Source organism: Bombus impatiens, unplaced genomic scaffold, assembly GCF_000188095.3.
Source record: "Bombus impatiens unplaced genomic scaffold, BIMP_2.2 scf_0058, whole genome shotgun sequence".
In the NCBI taxonomy this organism is placed as follows: Eukaryota; Metazoa; Arthropoda; class Insecta; order Hymenoptera; family Apidae; genus Bombus; species Bombus impatiens.
Genome location: NT_176477.1, coordinates 622870 through 646750, shown reverse-complemented (window position 1 = coordinate 646750; position 23881 = coordinate 622870). Strand labels below are relative to the sequence as shown.

The 23881-nt window shown below is 38.4% G+C and overlaps 1 protein-coding gene across 2 annotated transcripts in view; it reads right to left on the bottom strand.

Moving 5' to 3' along the window:
* The window catches only part of LOC100750064, an 82879-nt gene that overhangs the window by 18516 nt on the left and 40482 nt on the right, over nt 1-23881 (bottom strand). The window contains exon 2 of one of the 2 annotated variants that reach the window (XM_003485422.4): nt 20464-20547. The exons of the other annotated variant lie outside the window; for it this stretch is intronic. The gene's annotated coding sequence lies outside the window, so the exon portion shown is untranslated. The remainder of the gene's footprint in view (nt 1-20463; nt 20548-23881) is intronic. 2 annotated transcript variants of the gene reach the window in all.

Below are 23881 nucleotides of genomic sequence, written 5' to 3'. Positions count from 1 at the left end.
CATACTTTGTTTTTTTCATCGATGTTTGTTCAATCTCTATAACAGGATTTTCCTTTTCTGATCAGAACAAATATTATGGTTGATTGCGATCCGATTGGAGAGATAGCAAGAAGACAACCGAAAAATGCATAAAATCTAACTCCCGACGTAAATATCGTAGACTACTTGTAAAAATATTACGCGTCGCCAGCAATTTGCCATGATTTTCCATGGATACGCGTTTCCGCGGAAATTGAAACCGTAGGAAAAGCGAGATCTAGAAAAGTTCGCTCAACGGGACGATGACACGGAATATACTGGAACTTTTTCCTCGACTTTTTCCTTCGTTTACTTGTTCCATGCCGGCTGTTTCTCTTGTTGGAACGTGCACTCGTGTAAGCTTCGTCATACAGCTAGAGAGAGCAAGAACCTATTCAATGCACTTCGAAGGTCGTGTCGAATGCAATGATACGAGCACGAGACCGACACGAAGCCACCAGCAATCTCAGGATTATTAATATTTCGTCGATGTACACTGCTCTAATTGGAGTATCGTAAATGAGGCAATTAAAAGAGAATCTCTCATGAATTCTGTACACGGTTTTCGCACACTTGTGTCTGTAAAATTAACCCTTTTGCGTTTTTTATATATATACGACTTCTTTTATTGAAAAAGATTAAGTTTATAATAACATTTTATGCATCTTTTACAAAACTTTAAACAAGAAGTTTCAACAATTCGAATAACTTGAAAGCGATAAAACGCTACTATCGCACTATCTAAACGTCGCCTTTTATTAAATGGGAACGAATGTTTGCAACTCCAACGTTTTTCGATATTGAGGTTTAGCTTAGAAGACTCTATTGAAAATCTTCCACTTTGACGCAAGAACGAATTCAACGTTCTCCATAACTTGCAATTGCAACAAATAAACGAAAAACTCACTGCGTTCTTCCGTTATTCTCTCCGAATTCTCTATGTACATATACTTAAACTTCGTTATACAACCGAAGAATCTATAAAATTGTTCGACCATAACTAAGAAATTTTAGCCAATAAGCGGTTTTGAAACGCGTATCATCATTGTGACATGATCGAGTTGGTACTATAACGCAACTACGAAATTACGTTATTAACGTTCGAGTTTATTGTCCGGGTATCTCTGTTTTACATTAACCTATTAGTGTAGCTTAACCAAGTAAAGTATTTGACAACCGTATCGATGTGGACGATAATAGTCGCACTAGCTATCGAACTCGGCGAAAACGAGGGAAAAGCGACGGTTAAAAATAGGAGATCGCAGCCGTGGAAACGTCCCGTGTAATAGGGGCATTACGGCGATCGCAAGATATTTTCGAACGGCGCGGCGCGGCGGTAGCGCGGCTGCATGGAGAGCAATTAACTTCTCTCCTCGCGGTCGGGTACGAAGGCCGCTCGCTATTATTTATTTTCCTTCACCAAGGTCCTCTGGTTGTACGGTCAGGAGTCTAATGCACAGCCGAGAGACACAAGGCAACGGTCAACGGAACTCCCGGCAGAAAGAGACGAGGCAGAACGTCTTTCTCGGTGTGAACGTCCCGTTCCTGCAACCCTCCCACGCAACCCGCCCCACTCTGCTCTTTTCTCGTTTCCGTTCCCCAGCGTACTGCGGTGTATAATAAACGTTCTTCGATTATTAATCGAGATTTCTCACCTCGCGAACGAGATACCTCACGAACTGGTTTCTATTTATTCTTGACGATTCTTCGAACCAGGCATCTCGTGAGTCGAAGTTCCATCTTTGTAATATATCAGGAAACTTTCTTATGCGGTATAGCCAAATAAAGCGACTAAATCTCTAATAAAAGCAGCACGCAATAATAGTTTAAAATGTCGAAAGGCGGTAAAGAAATTGGCAATTAAACGATTAAGCTCGTCTCGCTATTACCGCGTAAAGAAGAATTCGTATCCTCCCTCGACTTACGAACTTCCATTTAACCCGGAGCGTACTTTATGACCTCCTTCTTACAATTACAGAAGTCGCCAACTCTCGTAACTCTCGTAACATTGGTATTTCTACGCAGTCAATTAGCTGGATGAGCGAGAAGGAAGGCCGCACCGTGCCGTGCCGTATCGCGTCGACCTCCTTATTCTTCCCCCGGTCTTGTCTTGCTCCGGCTCTTTCTTCGTAAATTAAATTTCGTAAATTAAACTGTTTTGCAGTGAAAGTGACCTGATTTTATCAACAAAACCAACGTTCAGGAAGAGGTTCCTTCAATGTTAACAAGATGCACATCGAGAGATCGTCTACGATCATCGGACATCCGTCACCAGCCGCGTTTCTTACGTTGTCGCTATTAAATTACATATATCGTTCCATCGATTTTTAGCAAAATAATCTAGGCTTCTTGCTCAACCGTAACGAATGCGATATTGCGCGCGACGCTCATTGACAGCAGTAGGTACCGAGAGAAGATGCGGATTTACCGGCTGGATAATAGCTCGATTCATTGGATCGGTCCTTTTGGTAAATGGACGATCATTGGTCTGGAAAAGTAATCGTTTTGCCTTGTTTCTTCTTCGTTTATATCGTTTGAAAGAAACAATCAATTTATATTACACGGTGTGTTGTACCATAAGAAATTCTTGATTCAAAGCGGTGATACATAAAAGATGTTAAAAAAAATTAAATTTAAACGCCGTACATTTCGCAGAGCACATAAAGCACGAAAGAGTTTCCTGTAACATCGTTAAAATATGGCTGCAAGGCCCGTCAAAGAGCTATCTGATTCATCCCGACGTTTCATTAAGGAGTACATTATCGATCACAATGTAGATTGCATTTTACGTGATCGCGGGATGAACCGCTGCCAAGAGTAAAGAGAAAACTCCGAACAACCGCCGTTCCCTCGGTTGCCGTAATGGCCCGGCACTTTCAATTTTCATTTTTCTGCTTTTCAATTATGAACACGCTCGCGTGGTACCGCCGACGAACTGTCGGTTTCAATCCCCTTTCGTTGCCATGTTCGTCGCGGCGATTTCGCGGAGCAACGGCGCGTGCATTCAAAACGTCAGATTCTTCGCTCGCAAACTCCAGGCACGAAATTAATTCATGCGCGGTTTTTTCGTTCCTGTCGACGTGTGTATCGTGTCTGCGACGCGTGAACATCCACGCACTGTAACTTGCGTCGCACAATCGACAGATTGCGTCGCTTCTTTAAGAGGGCCTCCGCGTTTTCAAAAATATCTGAATCGCGACAAACATACAGTCTGCGGGAAACCAAATGAAACGTAGGTGAAAAAATTTATGAAAATCGAAGCTGTTACCATTTTTATTCGTCCGTGTAGAAATGATTCAACCGGTTTTAATAATCGGTAACTAAATTTGTGAGTAAATAAATTGATAGCTAACAGCGGTATATAGCTATTCCTGCATCTGCGATTTTCATCGACGAAACAATAAAATTGAATCGGGTGAAACGGAATGTCGATGTCTCGAATTGTAATGCAAATAATCGAAGGCCATCTAAAATAGGTGAAGCCGCGGCATTCGGGTTGCATTCGATCTTACACGCGGCTTAATGGAAAACGATTAGTTTTGCGGAATAAGCTGCTATACGCTGCTTAACGATCGTTGATTATCCATTTAAAGGACGGTTAATCAACCCGTGAAATCTTTATCAAAATCAGTGTATCTTCAATTTAATTAGCCAATTTCAACAGTGATAATAGTTTCCGATGAATGAATTCAATTTTACTCTGTATATTTAGAATGTAAGTGAAATATCTTTTTATCGGTAGCGTTAAATCGTAGAACTATGTAAGTGCGTTAGAAATAATTGATACGAATTAAGAGAGAATTAATTATTTATTCTCATGGATACATATAGTTATTTATCCTACCTAATTTATACTGTTTATATTTCATAATTCCAAACAGTAACGGATACTTTCTTAGTCCATGAAGGTTTTTGATTAGATCGCGATAACCCGACTCGTATCGATTAAAAGGCTTCCCCTGTCTCGTAAGAAAGCTCTCTTGAGACTAGTTCTTGTTACGAGAGCGAAGAATCTCTCATTGTTTCGCTTTATATCAGACAGTTCATCGATATTGTTGTGACTAAGGGCGTGGATAGTGACATGATCGTAAATTTCACTTGAACTGGAGAACCTGATATTTCGAGTAAACACCAATTATTTTTAGAAGGAGCTCACAGATCGCAAATGACAATTACGTATTGTTTTCAATCGCTATACAATAGAATGACTTCTAAATTTAAGTTACTTTTGATAAAGTAGACAATTAAATACCGTTTGCTCTTGCTATATTCGGATTTTAATGCAAATTAGGAAATGAATTTCTATGGAAGGAATACATGCTATTGACGGTGACACTACCACATATACAAATATGGTACCGTCTATGTATGAGAATGCAAAGGAACATTAATTGAGTAAAGAAATTCAGCAGACATCGAGCAAACGCCATGTAAACACGCATCGCATGTGCTCCAAACCAATCAAATTTCGACACAGTCTTATCTCTTACAACAACATACCTCAGTCCAGGGGTTAGGGCATCTAAAGGAACACCTGAATCAGTATTCTTTATTCCAAAAGTTCTCGGCTTTGCGGAGCTTCCTCGAGGACAACAATCGTTGATCATCGTTCGACGACGAAGAGAGACCGGCGCATCAAGATCGATTCTTGTATCCTTCTACAGGCTGCACGTTTGTTTTTTATGGACGCGTCGACGAGTTAAACTCTCGTTCCAACGGGAAAGAAAACCCGTGTCGGACGCCCCGGCCCCCTAATTAACGCGTGCACCAGATAACCGCAAAGAGTCGTTAATTCGCGCGGAAACCACCTGTCAGACACTCGAAGACGTGTTCCTCGTGTCTATTGGTCGACGTGTGACCGGTCTCATCGCGAGATCGCAAGCCACGGAACCGGCAGCGGCCGCGAAATCGACATGCCAGATCTTTGGACAGGGCCGAAACCCTTTTTCGACCGGAATACGTCGCGCCAATTATAATTGCGTACGACAGTAGGCTTTTAACCGATCGACGCTGTTGCCGGTTTAAATTAACATTTTGTGACTATATTTGACAGGCTAGATAGCCGACGTTGAAAGTAACTACTTTTGAATTACGTGTTAGCCCAAGCGTTAATTCGTATCTCAATAAAGAAACGGAAAGCTAGAATAAAAGATTCGAATTCCTTTTACTTTTCAAAACGAGCGGAAGGATATCTATCAAGCGAGTACATCTTTTATTCATCGTACAAGATTTAGAAATCATAGTTACGTGCAAGAGAAAGCATGTAACAATTGACTGGCTGTTGACAGAAACCATGCTGGAGAAAGAAGGAAGCTGCATCTTCGCTGAAATATACCGTAGATAACCTACGATTCTTCGTGACTGAAATTACAATTACGCCTACAATGTCTACTTTAAGCGAAAGTCAGTAGTAACTATTAAAAGCCAATTTACAACGAACGTTGTTAAAACATTTATGGAACATTTCATGGTAAAAAATGAGGGAAACGATGTACACGCGAGCTCTCTCGAATATCTTCGCTACTCGTACACCTGTCGTGGCAAACAAAATGGTACCGAAGCCAGGAGCTTTATGTTGTACTAATTCGCGGTTTTGATCGTATGTATTGATATTGATATGTATTGATCGTCGCAAAGAAGTTTTACGTGCACGGAAGCAATTATACGCGACAGAGAACCCGGTTAGATTGCAATTCTCTATTTGTATCGAAGAGAGCGTATCCGTTTTCATCGTTATTAAAAGGGAGCTTTCCTTTTTGAAATTCTGGCGAATGCCAAAGTACCTTAGAAACACGGCAAGCGACCGGCCACGATGAAAGGATAAGCCGAATCGGCTGGTTTCGAGCCTCGAGAACGCTTTCGTTAAATATTCATATACGCGGTGCGAATGGACGGAACTAATGGTTAAGAATGATGAATGACGAGGCGAGTTGTGAAATGGAAAATGAAAATTTCTCGGCTATCCTCCACTTCCCCTCTCTCACTAGACATGTTCAACAATCGCCGGCTCACGAGAAATTATATCGTTCTCACTCGAAAGAGAACGGTAGGGGAGTAATTAAGTATTTAAAATCATTTGTAGCCTTTTTGGATGTGTCACACATTGCGTTCGAAAATTTCTAGGCAAGATGTTGGAAAGTAATTGAAAACAACGGAGTCTGCATTTGCTAATTAGGTATAATAACTCGAGCCTGTGAATATTCTAAAAGTGTGATCACGTAACCTTTAGTGGATTAGAAATCTATTTATTGAAATGCATGGAATTTTTCAAAAATTTGGAGAAAAGGCATTTTACGTGATATTTTTTCTTCAAAAACTGCTTCCAACTTTTTACGTAGATTCGGATCGCTACGTCGCACCACTGTTCGGTTTCCATTAAACGAGAAACGATAGTTAGGAGAAGGAAGATGGAACGATAAAATACGACGTTAATAAAATGTAGGAATTGTGACAGTTAATCGGCAATAAAATTTCTTTCCTAAATGAGATATCGATCATTACTTTTATACTCGGCAGATTCGATTTCACGTGTTGCTAATTGACGTTTTATTTTCGAGTGTTTTACGATTTCCTCGTTGTACAGAAAAAATCACATTAATCAAAACTTTCAAAAGTCACCAAAAGTATCGTTTTATTTGGCCAATTAACCGAGAGTGACCACTTTCGAGTTTTGGATTTATATCTTGCTTTCGGTCCTACTTTTTTCCTCGCTTCCAATAACTTTGAACATAATTTTTCGACACGAGTGAAAATCAACCCATTGTTGCACCGCATCGGTTAGTTTCTGAAACAATGCGTGTAATTAAACCATCTTTTCGACTCGAGAGTAAACTTTCGCGCGACTTAAATCGGAATAAGTAAGTTTAATTCGTGTTATATATTAAATAATTGGTTTAATCAAAATAAAATATTTAATCTCTCTATTGGGTGTAAGAATATCTTTTGTTAAGAATTCTTGCAAATAATGTCCCGAGAACCTTGTATATCTAAATTAAACGGGACGTTTCTTCTTTCCTGCTACCTGAAATGCAATTCTAAACATTCTCGTCGTTAATTTATAATGATAAATTGTTCCGTTTCATCAAGAAAGCTAGGTACACCAAGGTATGAATCTCGAAAACCGCCAATCGATTGATGGGATGAAAAATGACTTTTTTCTGTCTGGACTCATCGCCATTAAGAACGCCATCAATCAACATACGAAGGGAAAAAATTTTTCTCTGACTAGTTACGTAAACCAGAAATTTTCTTCTCGGTTTCTGCCAATTTCTTCATACGCTATTGATACCTGTACTACTGCTTCTCCCAGTCTTGATAATCATGTCACGATATCTTCGTTACGCGACGTATTGAATACAACTCGCAAAGAAATAGTAACATCACTCATTAATTATACGCGTAAGAAACGCTTTGTACTGCCAAATCTGAACCATCCTATTAAACGAACAGTATCGGAATCGGCGTATAAGCATACGGTACCTGCACATCTATATCTCATACAGGCATATAGCGTAGAGGTTAACAACGATTTCAAAACGCTCGTTTCCGAGGACCAAGGTCTCCTCTCGATTGACCGAGAAACGCGCATAAAATCTTTCAACAAGCAACACCTAACCATCATCCTCCACCAGGTTACGCCGGACCGCAGACCAAAATCGAACTTAGCTTTATCGAGGCGCACCGATAAAACCACGAAGCCCGAGTACATCAGCGACAACAATTAAAATTAAGATTAAAAGAAAGGAAGACACAGATGGGTCGGGTCTCGAGTTTGAGGGCAAACTACCAAACTTACAAAGAAACTTACGAGACGCACTACGCTTCAGGCTGGAGAAAGTCCTTGCGGTGGCTCCCACTGCTGTGCGACTGCAATGCACCATCGTGCCATCGGGGGAATATTATTACACGATTTCACGTAACGCACGTGCCGAGTCAACTGACGCGAGAACACGTATATACTCGCGCGAGCTGACAACCAGCCTTTGGAGAAGAGAGATCATCGTCGGAGAAGTGAGTGCCGTACGCGCCTCGTAGGGGATCAATCACATTCAGACGCGTCCCAGGCCAGATGAGATCGGAAGAGAACGGATCGCTTCCTAGTTCGAACGCTTGATTTACCACTCTGACTTCGTGATCGAGGAGCATCGCTTCCGGGATCATCGCGGAAGAAATCTAACGTGGACTACAAATACGACTAATTTTTGTCGTTAGAAACGATGACAGAATTAAATTCTATTTAAATACATCTATGAAGCGAGTTTGTATGCACGCATGCTTATTTCAAAATTCCTTTCGTTTCACGCAATAACAATAAAGAAATCCTAATAGCGTAACGTGTTTAACTCGAACCAGGTTTCTAATAGGGAGAAATCTCGCGTCACGGAAATTCTTTCGATTTTTCCAGTTTTTCACGTAATACTTGACGAAAATAAGCCAAAAATTTTACTCGCCTTTAAAATCGTCAGCATAATAACTAGGTTCATAGAACGGCAAAGATGCTGCTTCGTGGTTGACCCCAACGAGAAATTTCTAAACATAGGAGAAACCTAACGAGATTTTATCGCGGAAGTTCAATCCTTTATTCCAAGTGGATGTTAAGTAGAACGTCATCGAATTTCTATCCTGCTCGGGTGCTCGTATAACCGTCTATGTAATCATCTTTCTCCAAGGAGATGCTTTTACGCGGGAAAATTGCAGCCTGCATTGTAAAAGTGTATACAGAGTAGCTTCGAAGTCTGCGCGCAAGATTAACATTCAAATATACATAACACTTATCGTTAAACGCATTTTGGAACGCGTGTCTAATTGATTGGTAAAAATAAAACAGAAATAAATAGTAGATATACTTTTAAATGAAAAACAATTCGCATTTTCAATAGCTAAAAGGATAATATGTGTAATAGTATGAAACGTCCTATATGTCTTTAAATACTGCATGTCAAGATAAATAGTTTAGCGCGGAATTCACTTATATCATATTTATCCTCTTCAATCTCAATTTACGCAACATATTTAGAAATTCTTCCACATGCCACAGATTTATCTTAACACCTTGGAACTGACTACATATTTGCAATAACTTTTTGTAGAATGCGGTCTAAACAGGGCTGTCAGTTTTCCATGTGCTGGTTTTAAAATATCATTAGCAGATAAGGATTTTTCTCTGCTACAGCGGAGTGTAGAAATTTGTATCGGGTCGAACGCGGAACTAATCGAACTTTCCATTTGTCCGATCGATAAGAATGGCATAGAAGGAGCGAATAATATCTATTTCGTCGCTAACCTATCAGCAATTTCTGTTATCTGCGTTTCTCGCGTGATATATCACTCCTATTCGAAAAACTCTTTCTAACCGAAACGTATATCTATACCGGTTAATTACGTTTAATTGATCGATCTGTTTTCCTTTATCTACGAGGAAGTTTCACGGATGTTGAAATACCCGTGATACTTAAGCGGAACGCTCGCCAAACACGGCGAACAACGCATTTCTATTTTCACTCTTTCGCTCTTTCGAACAGAGCTACTCCACTTTTGCGAACAACGATTATGAAGTAACGTTAAACACAATTTTTTAGATCTATTCTCAGTCGGGCCGTTTTAGTTTTACTAATTCTATACAAGTAAATAAGGAGAACGTTAGTCCGCTTGCTATATTAATGCGGCAATTATCGCAATCGCTCTATCATTAATAACTGGATGTAGGTAAGTAATACGAAATTCCATTCTTGTCTATAAATCGTGAGTAAATTTTTTCTTCAAGGCGTAATGGTTTTTGTCATAATTCAGAAATACGTATACTTAACAATTTGAAACTCCAATCTTTTCAACAACTACATGTGAGATATTTATCTCGTATCGAGTAATAATCACGCACGAGACGCGGCATACGTTTATTTACAGTCATCATTTTCCGTACCAATGACGCGTGGCAGACACGTTCTTCATCCTTTCACTCGTGTAAATCGATCGGCTCTGCATTCTTGCTAAATCTTTTAGAATCTACGTTCGAAGCATACATCGTGTACAATCGCATGCATCTAGGAAATATTTGACCTTGCATTTTTCTACCATTCGTCCTTCTGGTAATCTTTGAAAGAATCTTGATTAACGTACATTTCTTGAATGATGTATTATCTTATTTTTTCTAATTCTTTAACACAATTTTTAGTACGAGAGAGTCTGCAAGAATTTTTGCTGCTTCGATTTAAAATATTTGTTGAAAATGACAACGTGAATTCTCGCTCGCCATCTATATGCTGGATTCTCAGAATTAGGTCGCTTACACGTTTATGTTGAAAATGACAATGTGAGTTCTCGCTCGCCATCTATATGCGACGGTTAGTTACAAAAAGGAGTAACTAGAAGATATTACTAGACACGGTCGATAGACCAGATCGATAGTTTAAGACTTCCTTTTCGTTCATTCGTTCGCGTCCCTTCCAAGTGTATGCAATAAAGGTTTTTCGGCTCCGAGAAGTGTGGTGTTTTTCATCCGAATAATAAAGTAATAACTAACGCGATCCTACCTCTAAATATAAATATAACAACAATATTTCTAGGTACTCTTATATTCCGGTTGATGATTAAAGACACGGAACGTTAAGATCTGCGATACAGAAAATCGAAAAATGATCGAAGAAGTTAAACTTTAGAGCCCATACTCGAGATGAAAGTCCGCGATGCGAAAAAGAGAGCAGCCTCGGATCTCGATTGTCACAAGCATTAAATCGAAACGAATATTCGCACCAGGATCCAGGATAATGATTTCGATGGCTATCGAGGCACAATGAGTGTGCAATTTTACGCAGATGCGGGATAAGTAAGCATCAATTATCATTAACGTTAATTTGAAATTAACGTTGACCATAGCGAGAAATGATCATTCCTGGCCGTTTGAGACCACACGAAGAAACTCTGTCATTTCGTATAAATACAAATCTGCCCATTAATTGTCGTTGCTATAAATTATAGTATTATAAATTCGGCCTTTTGATCGTCAATTTGAACGCTATTCTCGCAGGCACAGAAGATATTTCTTCTTTGATGCTTCAACCGTGGCGCGACAGTCTGCGTGAACGCCCCTTTACATTCAATTACTCGTTAACATGAATTCCACACAGCTGAGAAATGAAATAGCGTTGGTCACGGTGTTTCTAATCGCTCTTCGCTCGGGGAGCTTGCTCGAATGTTTGCTCGTCTAGCCTTGTAGGTGTTTCATCGGTTACCGGTATAGTCACCCATTGTTTCCGTCGATTTTGTACACGTACTTCTTCATTTCTTTTCTAAGGGCTATATTAATTGCAGTGATAGAACTTCAACGTTGAACGCGTGTTATAACATAGGGGAATAAGAATATTTGTTTTTGTTTTTCATTAATGTCTGTTTCCTTTATTCTGGATACTACAATAGATACGCAGTTACAAACATAGCAAGTAAAATATTCTTCTTAATGGAAACTTTGCTATTTTTATATCATAAATTAAACACAGATTTATGATACACACTTTTTTACCGTATTATCTTATTCACAAACAACCGCATATTTCCTTACGATTGCCAAACAATTTACAACCACATTTTTTATACTAGATATTTATTCATCCCTATCATGCAATAAGATAGAACGCTGTTATTTCTCTGGGCGTCAAGTTCTTTCGATCTTGATTCTTAGAACACATCCATCGACTACTTGGGAAAATAACGCGGGCGATCCAATCGCGTAGCAATTTGCACGTGAGCGTTCAATAGACACGTCGATGTTGGTATGCGCTTTGTAGGCTGAGATTCAGACGCATTCCTTGCACAACCAGTAATTTAAGCAGCAGCCGATTGATATAATGCGACAGACGTAATGTACCAGGAATCAATCGCGAGTGTCAACGAGTAACCACGCTCTCTTAGAATGTCACGTTCGACTGAAAAAAAATCCTATCGTCAAAGGATGCAAGTAATTTCGATTCGCACGAGCGCTGATGTTCCGCACGTTACTTCCGATACTTGTGCATCTTTTGCAATACTTGCGTTTCTAGATATTTATTTGGGAAATGTTGCTGCACGTTCTCGTCTGTCGTTATTCTGTAGGATATGGCGAATGAGGGTAGAATTAAAAATAAAAATTGGCAGTTGAAATAACATCGACAAGATATAATTCCCTATAACTGTAATTCTGTAACCTAATTCACCTACTACGATAACTTTTTCCTTATCAGCGATTTACATATTTTTAATTCAGTTTATGTATTTCGGTATTTCTTATCGTAATTTTAATTCAATTCCTTGCACTCCATAGATCTTACTGCGGCATCCATCAAATATGTTCCCGTCTCAAGTATGACTCGATTCACAATATCTGTGCCATATCTCCTTACAAACCTAATTGAATTCACCCATTACAAATACTTTCTTTTTAACCATGATCTCTATATCTCTATAATCCAATCCATGAGTCATAATGTTTCTTGGTCTCGAATCAATTCTCTGGACTATATATGTCTTGGTACAGCTTTAATCGAATTCACGATACTCAAATCTTTTAACCCACTTCGGGCTACTTGTTTCTACCTCTCAAAGTCAGGACAACACCCCTTCTATCCATTATTTTTCTTTTCATCTATTTCAATATTTCTTGTCCCAATTGTCCGAACCGATAGACCGTAATACGCTCGCGATACTTCGACATAGGGTTCGATCAACTTCTCGTTTCTATCTCGACTCGAATCGTGCGACCAACCGTCTCTTTCGATTCGATGCTACTCTATTCTACTCTACTCTACTCTACTATAACAAGTAATTCGAGAGCTTCGCGTTCGCGACATTTTTACACGCGTCATAACATCGTAGCTGATACGTAAGTGTGAACGAGCTGCGGCCACGTTATTACACAGGTAATACACCTGTTACCATACGCGTTGCGTAAGCCTCTTCAGAGGCGAACCCTCGGCTCAAACTGGCCACAAGAATTCCGAGTACTTTCACTCGACTTGCTTGTCGGTGAAGAGGTGTCGCGCACCATACATACGCACAACTGCCGTCGTTCGACAGCGTACAGAGAAGGTGAAACATTTGTTGCATACTTTCCAGCCGACCGGTAAAATTTGAGCGAAATTAATTCTGAAAAATTGATGGTTCGTTGCACGATCAATGAGAGTCCAACTCGGAGCGTTATATCCATTATACGCCACGCTCATTCGCCAGCCCGTTCGTTAGGTAATTTAGAAATTAACGTTGTTTCCCTCGACCGTCCTACGCGTGCTATGGATTCGCTGGAATGTAAACGGAGTTTGCGCGACCGACTAATTTTCGATAAAAACGATAACTCATTTTGTACTGAAAAAACTAATTGGTTCTACTGGTTCTTTTCTTTTTTGGTACCAAGAAAAAGGAATCTTTTATTTTTTTTTTTAATATATCACTTTATAATCTACTTTATTGCTCTATGATAGCCCTAGTCTATTAACAGAATTCTATTCTAGATTAAAGTTATGCCAAACAAATAATAAATCGTTTGTACATTAAATTGTACATTAAATGACTCATGCAGCCGAGTCAAACAAGAGTAAAACAACTGACACGGTTTCAGACTGAACCCCGAAGGAACGATAAAAAGGATAGATAGGATATTTATTGACATAAGCGGAGGAATATCTCGAAGCATAAATCGGTGGATAATACGATTTAAAAAAGGGAAGAAAATTTATACGTGACAGAATACGGAACTATATGAGCAATTTAAGTCCATCATATTCAGCTACAAATTATCAGACAATTCGTCTGTATACACAATATATTAAATCACGATCAGGAAATTGCATGATCGATCGCAAACAGAAATCCGCAAAATAAATATAATTTATTTCAGGCGTTCACGATATTATTAACCATGCCACGATGATTACTAGTATCATGTTTACGTATTTGTTACAACATCGTCTTCTATTTCATTTTATCATCCGTTAGTTATCGAAATGTATCGAATTAACGAAATAGTCATCCGATATTCTTAGAAAGTTCATTTTCACAAATAAATTCAGTAAGAATTTCCTTAACTGTAATAAAATCTCTAATTTAGCATCGAATGCTGCTCCTTTGAAACATATCGACCGAGGGAATTTCCTCGCAGACACCGTAAGTGGTAATTTACTTACAGCAACGATTTCCAATTAACTTGCTGCTTTCCGTCGCATTGCTATGCTCTCCAGTTACGCCTTTATTATTTCGAACAAAAAAAAACACGTTCAACTCCGCATTCTAGTACATTGGGGCCGCTTCGACTCTTTTACGTTTCCCCTATTGAACATGACATAACGTACTACGAAGTTTCTTCAGCTTTCCCCGACCCTCGTCAAAAGGCTGCGCCATGTCTGTAATTTTCGATATTACACGCTACGGAGTTCGAGGCACAGATGTTCCACCGAACGTCCAACCACTATTTACATAATACGTTTTCTGTATTAAAACATTCGCCTGTCCAGTTGTGCCAAACGAAAAATTTTTTATGACTGATGTTGCAAATTTGGTTTAAAAAGGGACGAAAATATTCTGAGAAAGCTGTTCGACTTAGATGATCTTTTACTTTTCGCTGACTCTTTAAAAATAACGCATGGGTACTGTATAAAATTGTTCGCCAAGTTCGCAACTCACTATTTCATATTTTTCTCTCTATCCCACAGCGATATCTTTCTGAAACATCGTTTCATTGTACGATTCCAAGATAATTCCAAGTCCAAATCAATTGCAACCGGTAAAAAAATCTCATAGCGACAGAAAGTAACACAAAACTGCATAAAATATTTGTGAATGAAGAAAGGGTTCCTTATCAATATGTCGTTTGCACGATTGAAGTTCTCCATTCATCAGGTTTTTCCGCTGACCTATATTTCAATATGACACGAATTGTTTAACTACTTCCAAATTCTATACGTCTGGCTGCTGCACTGATTACGTAAAATTCTTTTCGAAAGGAAAATTAATGAAACATTTACTTCACATCATATAAGTGCAAATTCGATCGAAAGTTCGTGTGTAGTACTATATAATAAATCTAATTCGTCCGAAATACAAGAAAGTTCCAGAGCTTCGTTAGCTTTGATTTGCACATTCGTTGATCTTTGCCAATCTATTCTCTTAAGCCAACTACCCTCGAGCTTCTATCTCAGTCAGCAGAAAAAACTCGTATTAATCTCTCCTTGAAACTAAAAATCCGCCACGAATTTCATCATATTTACCAGCAGTAGGCAGTTCGACCGTGAATCGAATTCGTATTACGACACAACATGATTTTCCTTTCGCCTGGAATTACGCACAATCTGTGAAGCTACTACGAATTGAGAGAACTTGCACGCGACGAGATTGTCCAAGTATACGAAGTGGAAAAAAATATTCAACAGGGTTTTCAGCTGCAAAGCTACCTCTTTGAATTTATAGAAATTTGTTCTCTCTTTATTACGACGCTACGATACCGTTTAGGAGTAGAAATAGCTTGTCAGGAAATTATCTTGAGTTTCGAGAATCTGTGTTAATTTTCTTTTGATTTTTACGTACATTATCTCACGAAAGAATTCGAAAGGAGACACGTGTCGCAAATGCACCATTTACTTGCAATAAAATACTTTCCCCTAAAAACTACGTCCATTGCCTTTTTACAATCTTCACTCGTAGCTTAGAGAATCTTTCTTACACAGATCGAGGCAATAAAATCTTGAATCATACATGAAGGCACGTACATTTACTTTCGCGTGTTAAAACCCTCGATTATACGTTTATAGCTTTAATCATCGGCTAATTATTTCAAATTTCGTAATGACTGAATTTGTAATCGGGATTGTTGCGCGACGTTCATTTTGACCTGTGTATTTCAGTCCATGTAATATCCAGAAGAAAAGGTGGTTTCAAATGTCGCTACATTTTCGAAGAAATTTCGAAAGAATATTTAAATTATAGATGGGTTAAGATAAATAAATTTCATTAAAAAGTTAGTAGCAAAATTCTTTGGGAATGCGTGAGATGAAGTATTTAAAGTTTAATAGAATGTTTTTTTATGTGTAATTAAATTTAGCATTGGATGTCCATTTTTCTATTTAAATTGTACGAATCGATTCTATTGTCTTGAGAACGTAGGAACAGAAATTGCCAGTGATTTTGCAATACGATTTCTGCAATTACCAATGATTTCTTTTTATCGAATGTACGATGCTGCTGCAATGTTGCAATCTCTACATCATTCATCTAAGTTTTTTTTCGCAAACAGCCAGTGCGATATTTCAACACAACTACTGGGACGATATAAGGCTGATATTCCTTACAATCAAACTGATAAATTAGAGAAATTAAAATGATTTCTTTCGGTAATACTTGAAACGAAGATTTTCTTTCAAAATTTGAAGGAAACGGAACAAAGTAATTTAAGATATTAATTAAAGCAATTAAGATAACTCTGGAAGATATCAAACAATTAAAGGACAAGCAGGAAAAACATTTGTTCCTGAGATGCACCGGATGTACACGCAATCCCTGCTTGATCGGGCACGAACTCGGTTTTTCAGAAACGCCACGAGTCTAGCGGGGCTAATTCAGTTTCGCTCGGCTCTAATCACGTTTGGCCGGTTAATCGCTCGAAAATCACAGTGCGCTCCGACGTGAGAGAAACGGGCCGACCTAACGCGGCCTGTAAACTTTAAACGCCAACTTAATTCCTAGAGAACCGGCTGTAATTAGACGGTTGAGTTGAATTTTTGCCCCGGGAACACGTAAAACGCCGCTTCAAAGCGATGAGGTCTCTTTGCTTTATGAAGAAGCTTCGTTAAAAGTTTAACTCGAGCTTAGCCTTTTGTTCGTTTCACTTTAACGCACTTTCGCGGAATAATGTATCTTTCAAAGTAATTCGCAGGTTGCTGGTATTATTTTATGTTTGGGGTTGTTTGGTTAATTTCATGACTGTGCCTTTAATGTATTTAAGATTTTAAAAAAATAAGCGTGTGCGTTCAAATGTGGAATTCAAATTAGAAAATAGAAGGGAATAGAAATAGGAAAACATATTTATATGAGAAAAACGCAATATACGTGTCATTTTCAAATATTAAATTTCTCAGTCTTCGAAATCTCTCCTCCTCTTTCGTCTTGAATTCATAATTATAGGAGTTATCACCGTTAGTGATTCCGAAAATTATGTTACGTGGAATGTTGTCTGGAATTTTCTTTTATTGCCATCAAACATTTTAGTCATCGATGTAATTCCACGATCGACGAAACGGTGAATAAACATAAAACAACCCCACGCTACTGTACACGTCGAGAACCAATGCGTAAAATTTAAACGAACATTATCATTACAAGTCTGGTTTCTTGTAACACACTGAAAACAGCAAGCCAATACCACTTGCATGGTAGAAAATTCTAAACTACTGATACAACCCGTTTTAATTCATTTCATTGAGGCATAACTAAGAGGACTATTCAGATTGTTATGAAATGAAAAATTCCAATGGAATCTTATACCCAACTTGTACAATTATAATAACGAATACAGATCTTCTAAAAAATGTAAGTTACTTACAAAAATATCAATTTTGAAAAATACGATATAACGCAGCTAACAACTATCACTATGATAACTTGATCCTGTCACTGTCATTTCTTATAACAATATCACATATCATACATCATTACCATTCTGCTATTATTTCACTCTGCATATCACTAAATGCAATTAAATGAAATATGCGATAAAAAAGATGTTACGCGATACTACTAAATCCTCTTACAAATTTTCACCTCAAAGGACTTCAAATGGAAAAACACGTCGCAACATTTTTAACCGCTCTCGAAGTTCATTACTCCAAGAATCGATTATAACATTTTCCGGGAAGAATCTCTATGATGACCTCCTGAATCTCTAATCCCATTTCCAAAGGTTTCTATCTTCCCCTGCCCGCTCACCTGTTAGCGACACTACACACGCGATAGCATGAGAGAGTCTCTTTGAAGCCATGAAAGCCTCGGCTCTTTCCGCTCTCTCAAGTTCGATGGAGGAGCAGCACAGCCGTAAATAAATAATAGAATTTAGCCAATGAAAGCGGCTCAACGTCGTTGAAGTAGGTCCGAGCACTGACCTCACGAGCTTCGATCCGTTGCAAGTCCACGCTTAATTGAACTTCCCTGTGTGCATATACGTACATCAGCACTAGTATCTACATATATAAATGTGTATGCATTCTCACCCACGTGCAATTTTGATCTATGCGCGTGCCTGTATTCAACGCCGTGCGCATGTCGCTAACGCGAAAACATCGAGATACGATTCCGTTTCTCTCTCGTCACGAGGAAGAAGAAGCCGTTCCAAATTAAAATTAGGGTCGCGTCTTTCGATATACGCAAGTATATAACGAGGTAACAATTTGTTGGTACTCGTCTCAGCGGTGTGCGAGGGTAGTTGCTTCCGGAAACATAAGCTCGATAGGGCTTTTTCATTCATCCATTTATCATAGCGCTCTTTTGCGTTTGATATAGTATGCACGACTCATGGAATATCTAAATAAGCCGAAAATTCAGACTGAATCACCAGATATCTTAAGTCTGTATGTTGTTAATAGGTGTATAAGCTTCGCCCGAGAAATATCCGACTATTGTATTTAATATTAAAATAAAAGACTATATACACAGGGCAACAACCTCTTAAACCTTTTGAACGTATATCTCTTGAGATCTTTAATTTAGTTTTAATCAAGATTAAATGTGAAAAAAAATAATTTGTCGAGATATGTTAAAACACTTGCAGTTATTTGATAACTTCTAATTGGCGTATTCCTCGGTTTTCATAGATGCTTTCTCGCTGTAAACGATAGTTCTACAATGCTTAATAAGGTGCAAACAAAATGTTTCACACTATGTTACTGTAGACGCACGACACTCGTTCAGAAAGCATCGACACGAAAAAATCTTTCTAATTAATGTAAATAAAGTAATCTGCTCGAATATTTCAAGACTTCGACGCGTGTTCGACAACTTTTAATTAGTCGAGTTTTCTATGCGATTAGCGCTCTCGTATCATGGCGACGTAGGAAACCAAATTTACCTTGATTTCTCCAACGATGCTTTTTCTGAAAATAAATTACAAATATTTATATTTTTACGGACTTCATACTAGCATCGATAAAGCGCCGAGAGTTGATAACTAATTTGGGAGTGATTAGGTTAATTTCTCTGCAGAGTCTACGAGTCACGATAATTAACGTTTTCGATCTAAATTCAGCATTATTCTGCAATAACGAACACGCCATTTCCATTCTAAATGTCGCATCACGTCAATTAACTCGCTAATACGGACATCAGCAGACGTAGTGTCGTTGACACGAAAGTTAATCCGATTTGCGATCACAAATGTCTTTTGATTATTAACGAATTGAACCGTATAATCAGCGTAGGAATGGGATATTAAAACGGAACACGCCGAACACACCAAACCCGTCGGGGTTCCCAATATTAATTTATCAAATTGTATTCGGGAAGCGACATTTATTTTTACCGGCGGCACTTAAATCGGCTATATACGAAAGAGGAAATTTATAGATCCTTGAGATCGATAAATAATCAGGCTTTTACGTAATTGTGCGTAATTCAATGAACGCGAACGTCGAATCACGACTGCGGGAGTTCTTGTACATAAAAATTAACCGCTAGTTTATACGTTTGTCAGTTCACATCTTTCGCGTGTGTGAACATAATTGCTCACTTACTAAATAAATTAGTGCTTTACGAAGGCATTCGACTACACGCTTGAAAACGAATATTTAAGGAATTTCCAGACCGCCCAATATATATATTGCGGTTCACGTCGCGTTTCTAGCCCTTTCTCAAACGATTCCGAATCCGAGTTTGAAGAACAAAACAATGATCGTACAAATCGATCTTATGGTCGCATCGATTGAATGTCCTAACGAGCTAGGAAGAGTTTCTATGCGAGCGTGGCAGCTGGTGCTGATTGATTTACGATCGTTCCAATTGCGATCGTGGAAAAAGGAACGAAATCGATTTCTGTAAAACCGCAATGCAAACGGCCGTTATTGCCACCACTCGCGAAGGCGATTGGATGTATGTTAATAAAATGCGTCTTGAGAAGAAGAGTTGACGTCACATGGTGGATTGAATTTAATGGCTGTTGCTTCTTTGGATCTTCGATAACGATGTGTCGAGCGTCTCGTAAAGTAATATTTGTTTAAACGGTCGTTAACAAATTGCCGTATGAACGAATCACGAAAACGATGTCTTGTGAAATATAATAGGTCTTCGTGGTAATCAACCTACAGTTTGTATAGAGTACTATTCCGAACAAACATTTCCGACGAACATTTCATGGTTTTAATGATTGAATGCATTCTCTATAATAAGAATTTGTAGTACTTTTCAAAATAATCCTAGCATTACTCTAAAAAATTATAAATCACTTACGATTTTACTGCTACTTTAAACAAAAATTGGCGGTCAAAGTTTTACAGCATTATTGATCGATATTCTCTACTGGTATGGTTGTATCTGAAACAAAATTTTAAAATGTTACAAATGTTACATTATGTAATATATATAAAATGTGTACACTTGTTACATTATGTAATATATATAAAATGTGTACAATTGTTACAAAATCAGATTAACTGTATAATTTTATACGTTGACTTTAACGATGAAAGAAAAGCATTAAGAACGCGACGTTCGCACGGTCGCAGGGGCGATCGAAAGGGTGACGAGAAAGAGGAAGAACGATGCGAACAGACCAAGGGGGGTTTGGCAGTGCGACAAGCGCAACGCTGGAAATAGCGACCGGGGGTAGGGAGTCCGGTTTATAGTTAGCTCCTCTTATAGTTAGCCGCTGACTAGCTCTCTGCAGAATGCGAAATCGGTCTTCAAAGCTTCCTCCCTTTTGCCTCTTTCTTCCATGCCCTTTCGTCGAACGCTTTTTTATCTGTCGCCAATTTGCAGACATATTCGTTTCTGTCCGATACTTTCTTCTTTCCTGCATCTTCCTCCTTCCTCTTTTTCCTCCCACTTAGGTCTTAATCGTTCACTCTTACCAAACTATTCTAACTCATCCATAGTTTGAACTTTCTCGGGTCCGTTTCTGTTTTAGCTGGGTTTATTTCTGCGCGACGGTTTATCGCATTAGGATCGTGAATGCTTCTCTTTGAAAGCGTCTCTTGGCCCAGACTCAGGAGCACGCTAAGCGACGGAATCTTTGTGAAAAAAGGAAAAGCACTGCAGTTTGGTCGGATCGGGAATGAATTCCGGCGACATATTACGAGTGTTAGGGGATCTAGGTCCTAGAGACATAGTCACGATCGCGACTGGATGTCTTGGTACACCACTCGTGCAAAAATAATATAACGACGCCGGTTTGTTTCTATATTCTATACCAGATTAAATTCTATTATATTAGATTCTATAATAGAATACTTGCGTGAAGATTTAAGACGAATAGTGCCTTTAGAGAAGTGCTGATCGAAGATCCAAGTGATAGTATATATTTACATAGAGTGACAATTGGTAATTATGCAAGGTGTGAAAAATATTCCATTTTGTTTGCATTATTAATAAATACTTATAGAAGTCTGCTTAATTATTTTCGGTTGTTACGTGATTATCAGTCTCACTTTAAAAGGTATAGTACAGATATTTTAATACAGGCCTATGAAAAAAAATGCGAGAAAAAATTGTAAATAGGCTTTGATAAGTAAGTAGGTTGATATATTACTTTCTCTATGAATTCACATTTTGAAACAAAAACTAAACTCATAGATGAATAACAATCTTGGAAAATATTTAGTAGAGCGATGTGAATTGCGCAAATTTGATAATTTATGACGAAATGGTAGCCAGTTATCAAATACATATACCTACTTATGCTTGAAAATCTAACTTCTGTTAGGTATAAGAATGAATGACGATTCATCCAATTTAATGTGAGAAAGCCAGGGATCGAGGATAAAGCAATTTATCGTAATATTCTACGAACGCGAACGTGTATATCAAGCTATACTTATCCGATAAATTCATCAACGAATACCGAATAAAAATCCTAATATCCGATATTAAAGTGAGAATTACACTAAAAAGCATAATCACGAAGTGAAAATTACACTGAAAAGCATAATCACGATACCAAATACCAGATATTAAAATTTATATTTACCTGCCTATACGTTGCCTACGAATCGATCATTTATTATATTTATAAACTCTGACACTATTAAATCTAATTACAATTCATGAATTTTAGCTTCAGTTGATAAACGCGCACTGATAACGCGGTATCATGGTTAGTAACGTAACTATGTACTTTAAATGTACCACACTTAACACCAAGATCAGCAAAACGCGCGTTACGAAGTTGATAGAAGCCCGAGATCGAAGGCAAACACTTAAATTCAAAACAGAGGAGGAATATCATAAGAAAGCTTTACAGAAAATCTGCAAGACAGTATGATTTAGCAAATTTCGATCGTTCGCCTCTGTGAGAAAGGTTTCGTGATATAAAAAGCATGCAAGAACAAAAGAAAAAATTGAAGGAGACGGAAGAAGCGTAGCGTGGAAACGAATACATCGGTATTAAAACGCGACTCTAGGCCTTGCTGCTTTAATTTGCCACCAAGGGAAAAACGATTTCAGCAATCTGCACAACCCGTGTAACTTTTTATAATTTACGTCCCAGTGAAACATCTTGTTGGTTACGTTCGCACGTCGGATTTGATTAAACGGGCCTTCGATTCTTCATTCCAGTTGGCTGATCAAAAATGATAGTCATCGTCCAATGAAAGCTGTTTTCCTGTGCATGGTTTCCGCCGGATTCGCGCCGACAGTGCTTGCAGTGATAAGTAAGCAGTCGCACGCGCGTGCGTATACTTTACACGAGTCAATAATTAAACGATAACTTCAGTACATGCCTTTGATAACAATTGTCCAGTGCAGGAAGGACATTACATAACTTTTACTACAATTTTAAATTTATCGCCCGAATGCGAGATACGTCGTTCATTAATTACGTATAAACACGCACCAATTCACAAGGGGTTTTCAAGGTATATAAATTGTATCCTTTCCAAATAGCGCAGTTTCAGCAACTGGAGCACAACAATTTTTTGTCGACATTTTATGAATGAACCAAGTAACTTTCAACTTATTATCAACGCACATTTTAATATTACTAGAAGAAACGAGGTGCATTCATACATCATAATCGTTACGCGGAATGAATGAACTATAATGTGGCACGATTTAATAAATGTATAATGGAGATTCTCATTATTCAAACTGTAAGAACAGGGAAGCGTGAGTGGGTAAATAAGAAATTTCACAGATAGGATGACGCTGATATTTAAAAGTAACATTAAATATTTAAGAAACAATAGCATTTATCTTCAGAAGACTAATTATTAAGGCTTAATATAACTAATATAAAACTTAATATAACTAATATAACTAATTATTAACCCGATATTTTATTTCAAGGGAGATCGAAACCACAGCCGAAACTAGACCGTGATTCTCTACCTGAGCTATTCAAGCTCATCCAGACTCATTCTCAATAACGCCTTGATTCTCTCTGGTTGATACCCTGTACGATGCTTTCACTCGGCTCCAAAGCCCCGATAACAATCCTAACGCCGCTCGACAGGATCCATAATGCAACCAAATACGTATACGGGCGATGAAGCATTATACTCGCCGCGGGCCGTTATCGTTAAACCAACTGATCCTCGTCCTCTAATTACGCAGCCCCTCCGACCAGACTTTTACGAGATGAATCGGTATCCGATACGATATACGAGCAACGTCTGCGACGAAAAATAATTAACTCGAAAAAATTCAATCCTCC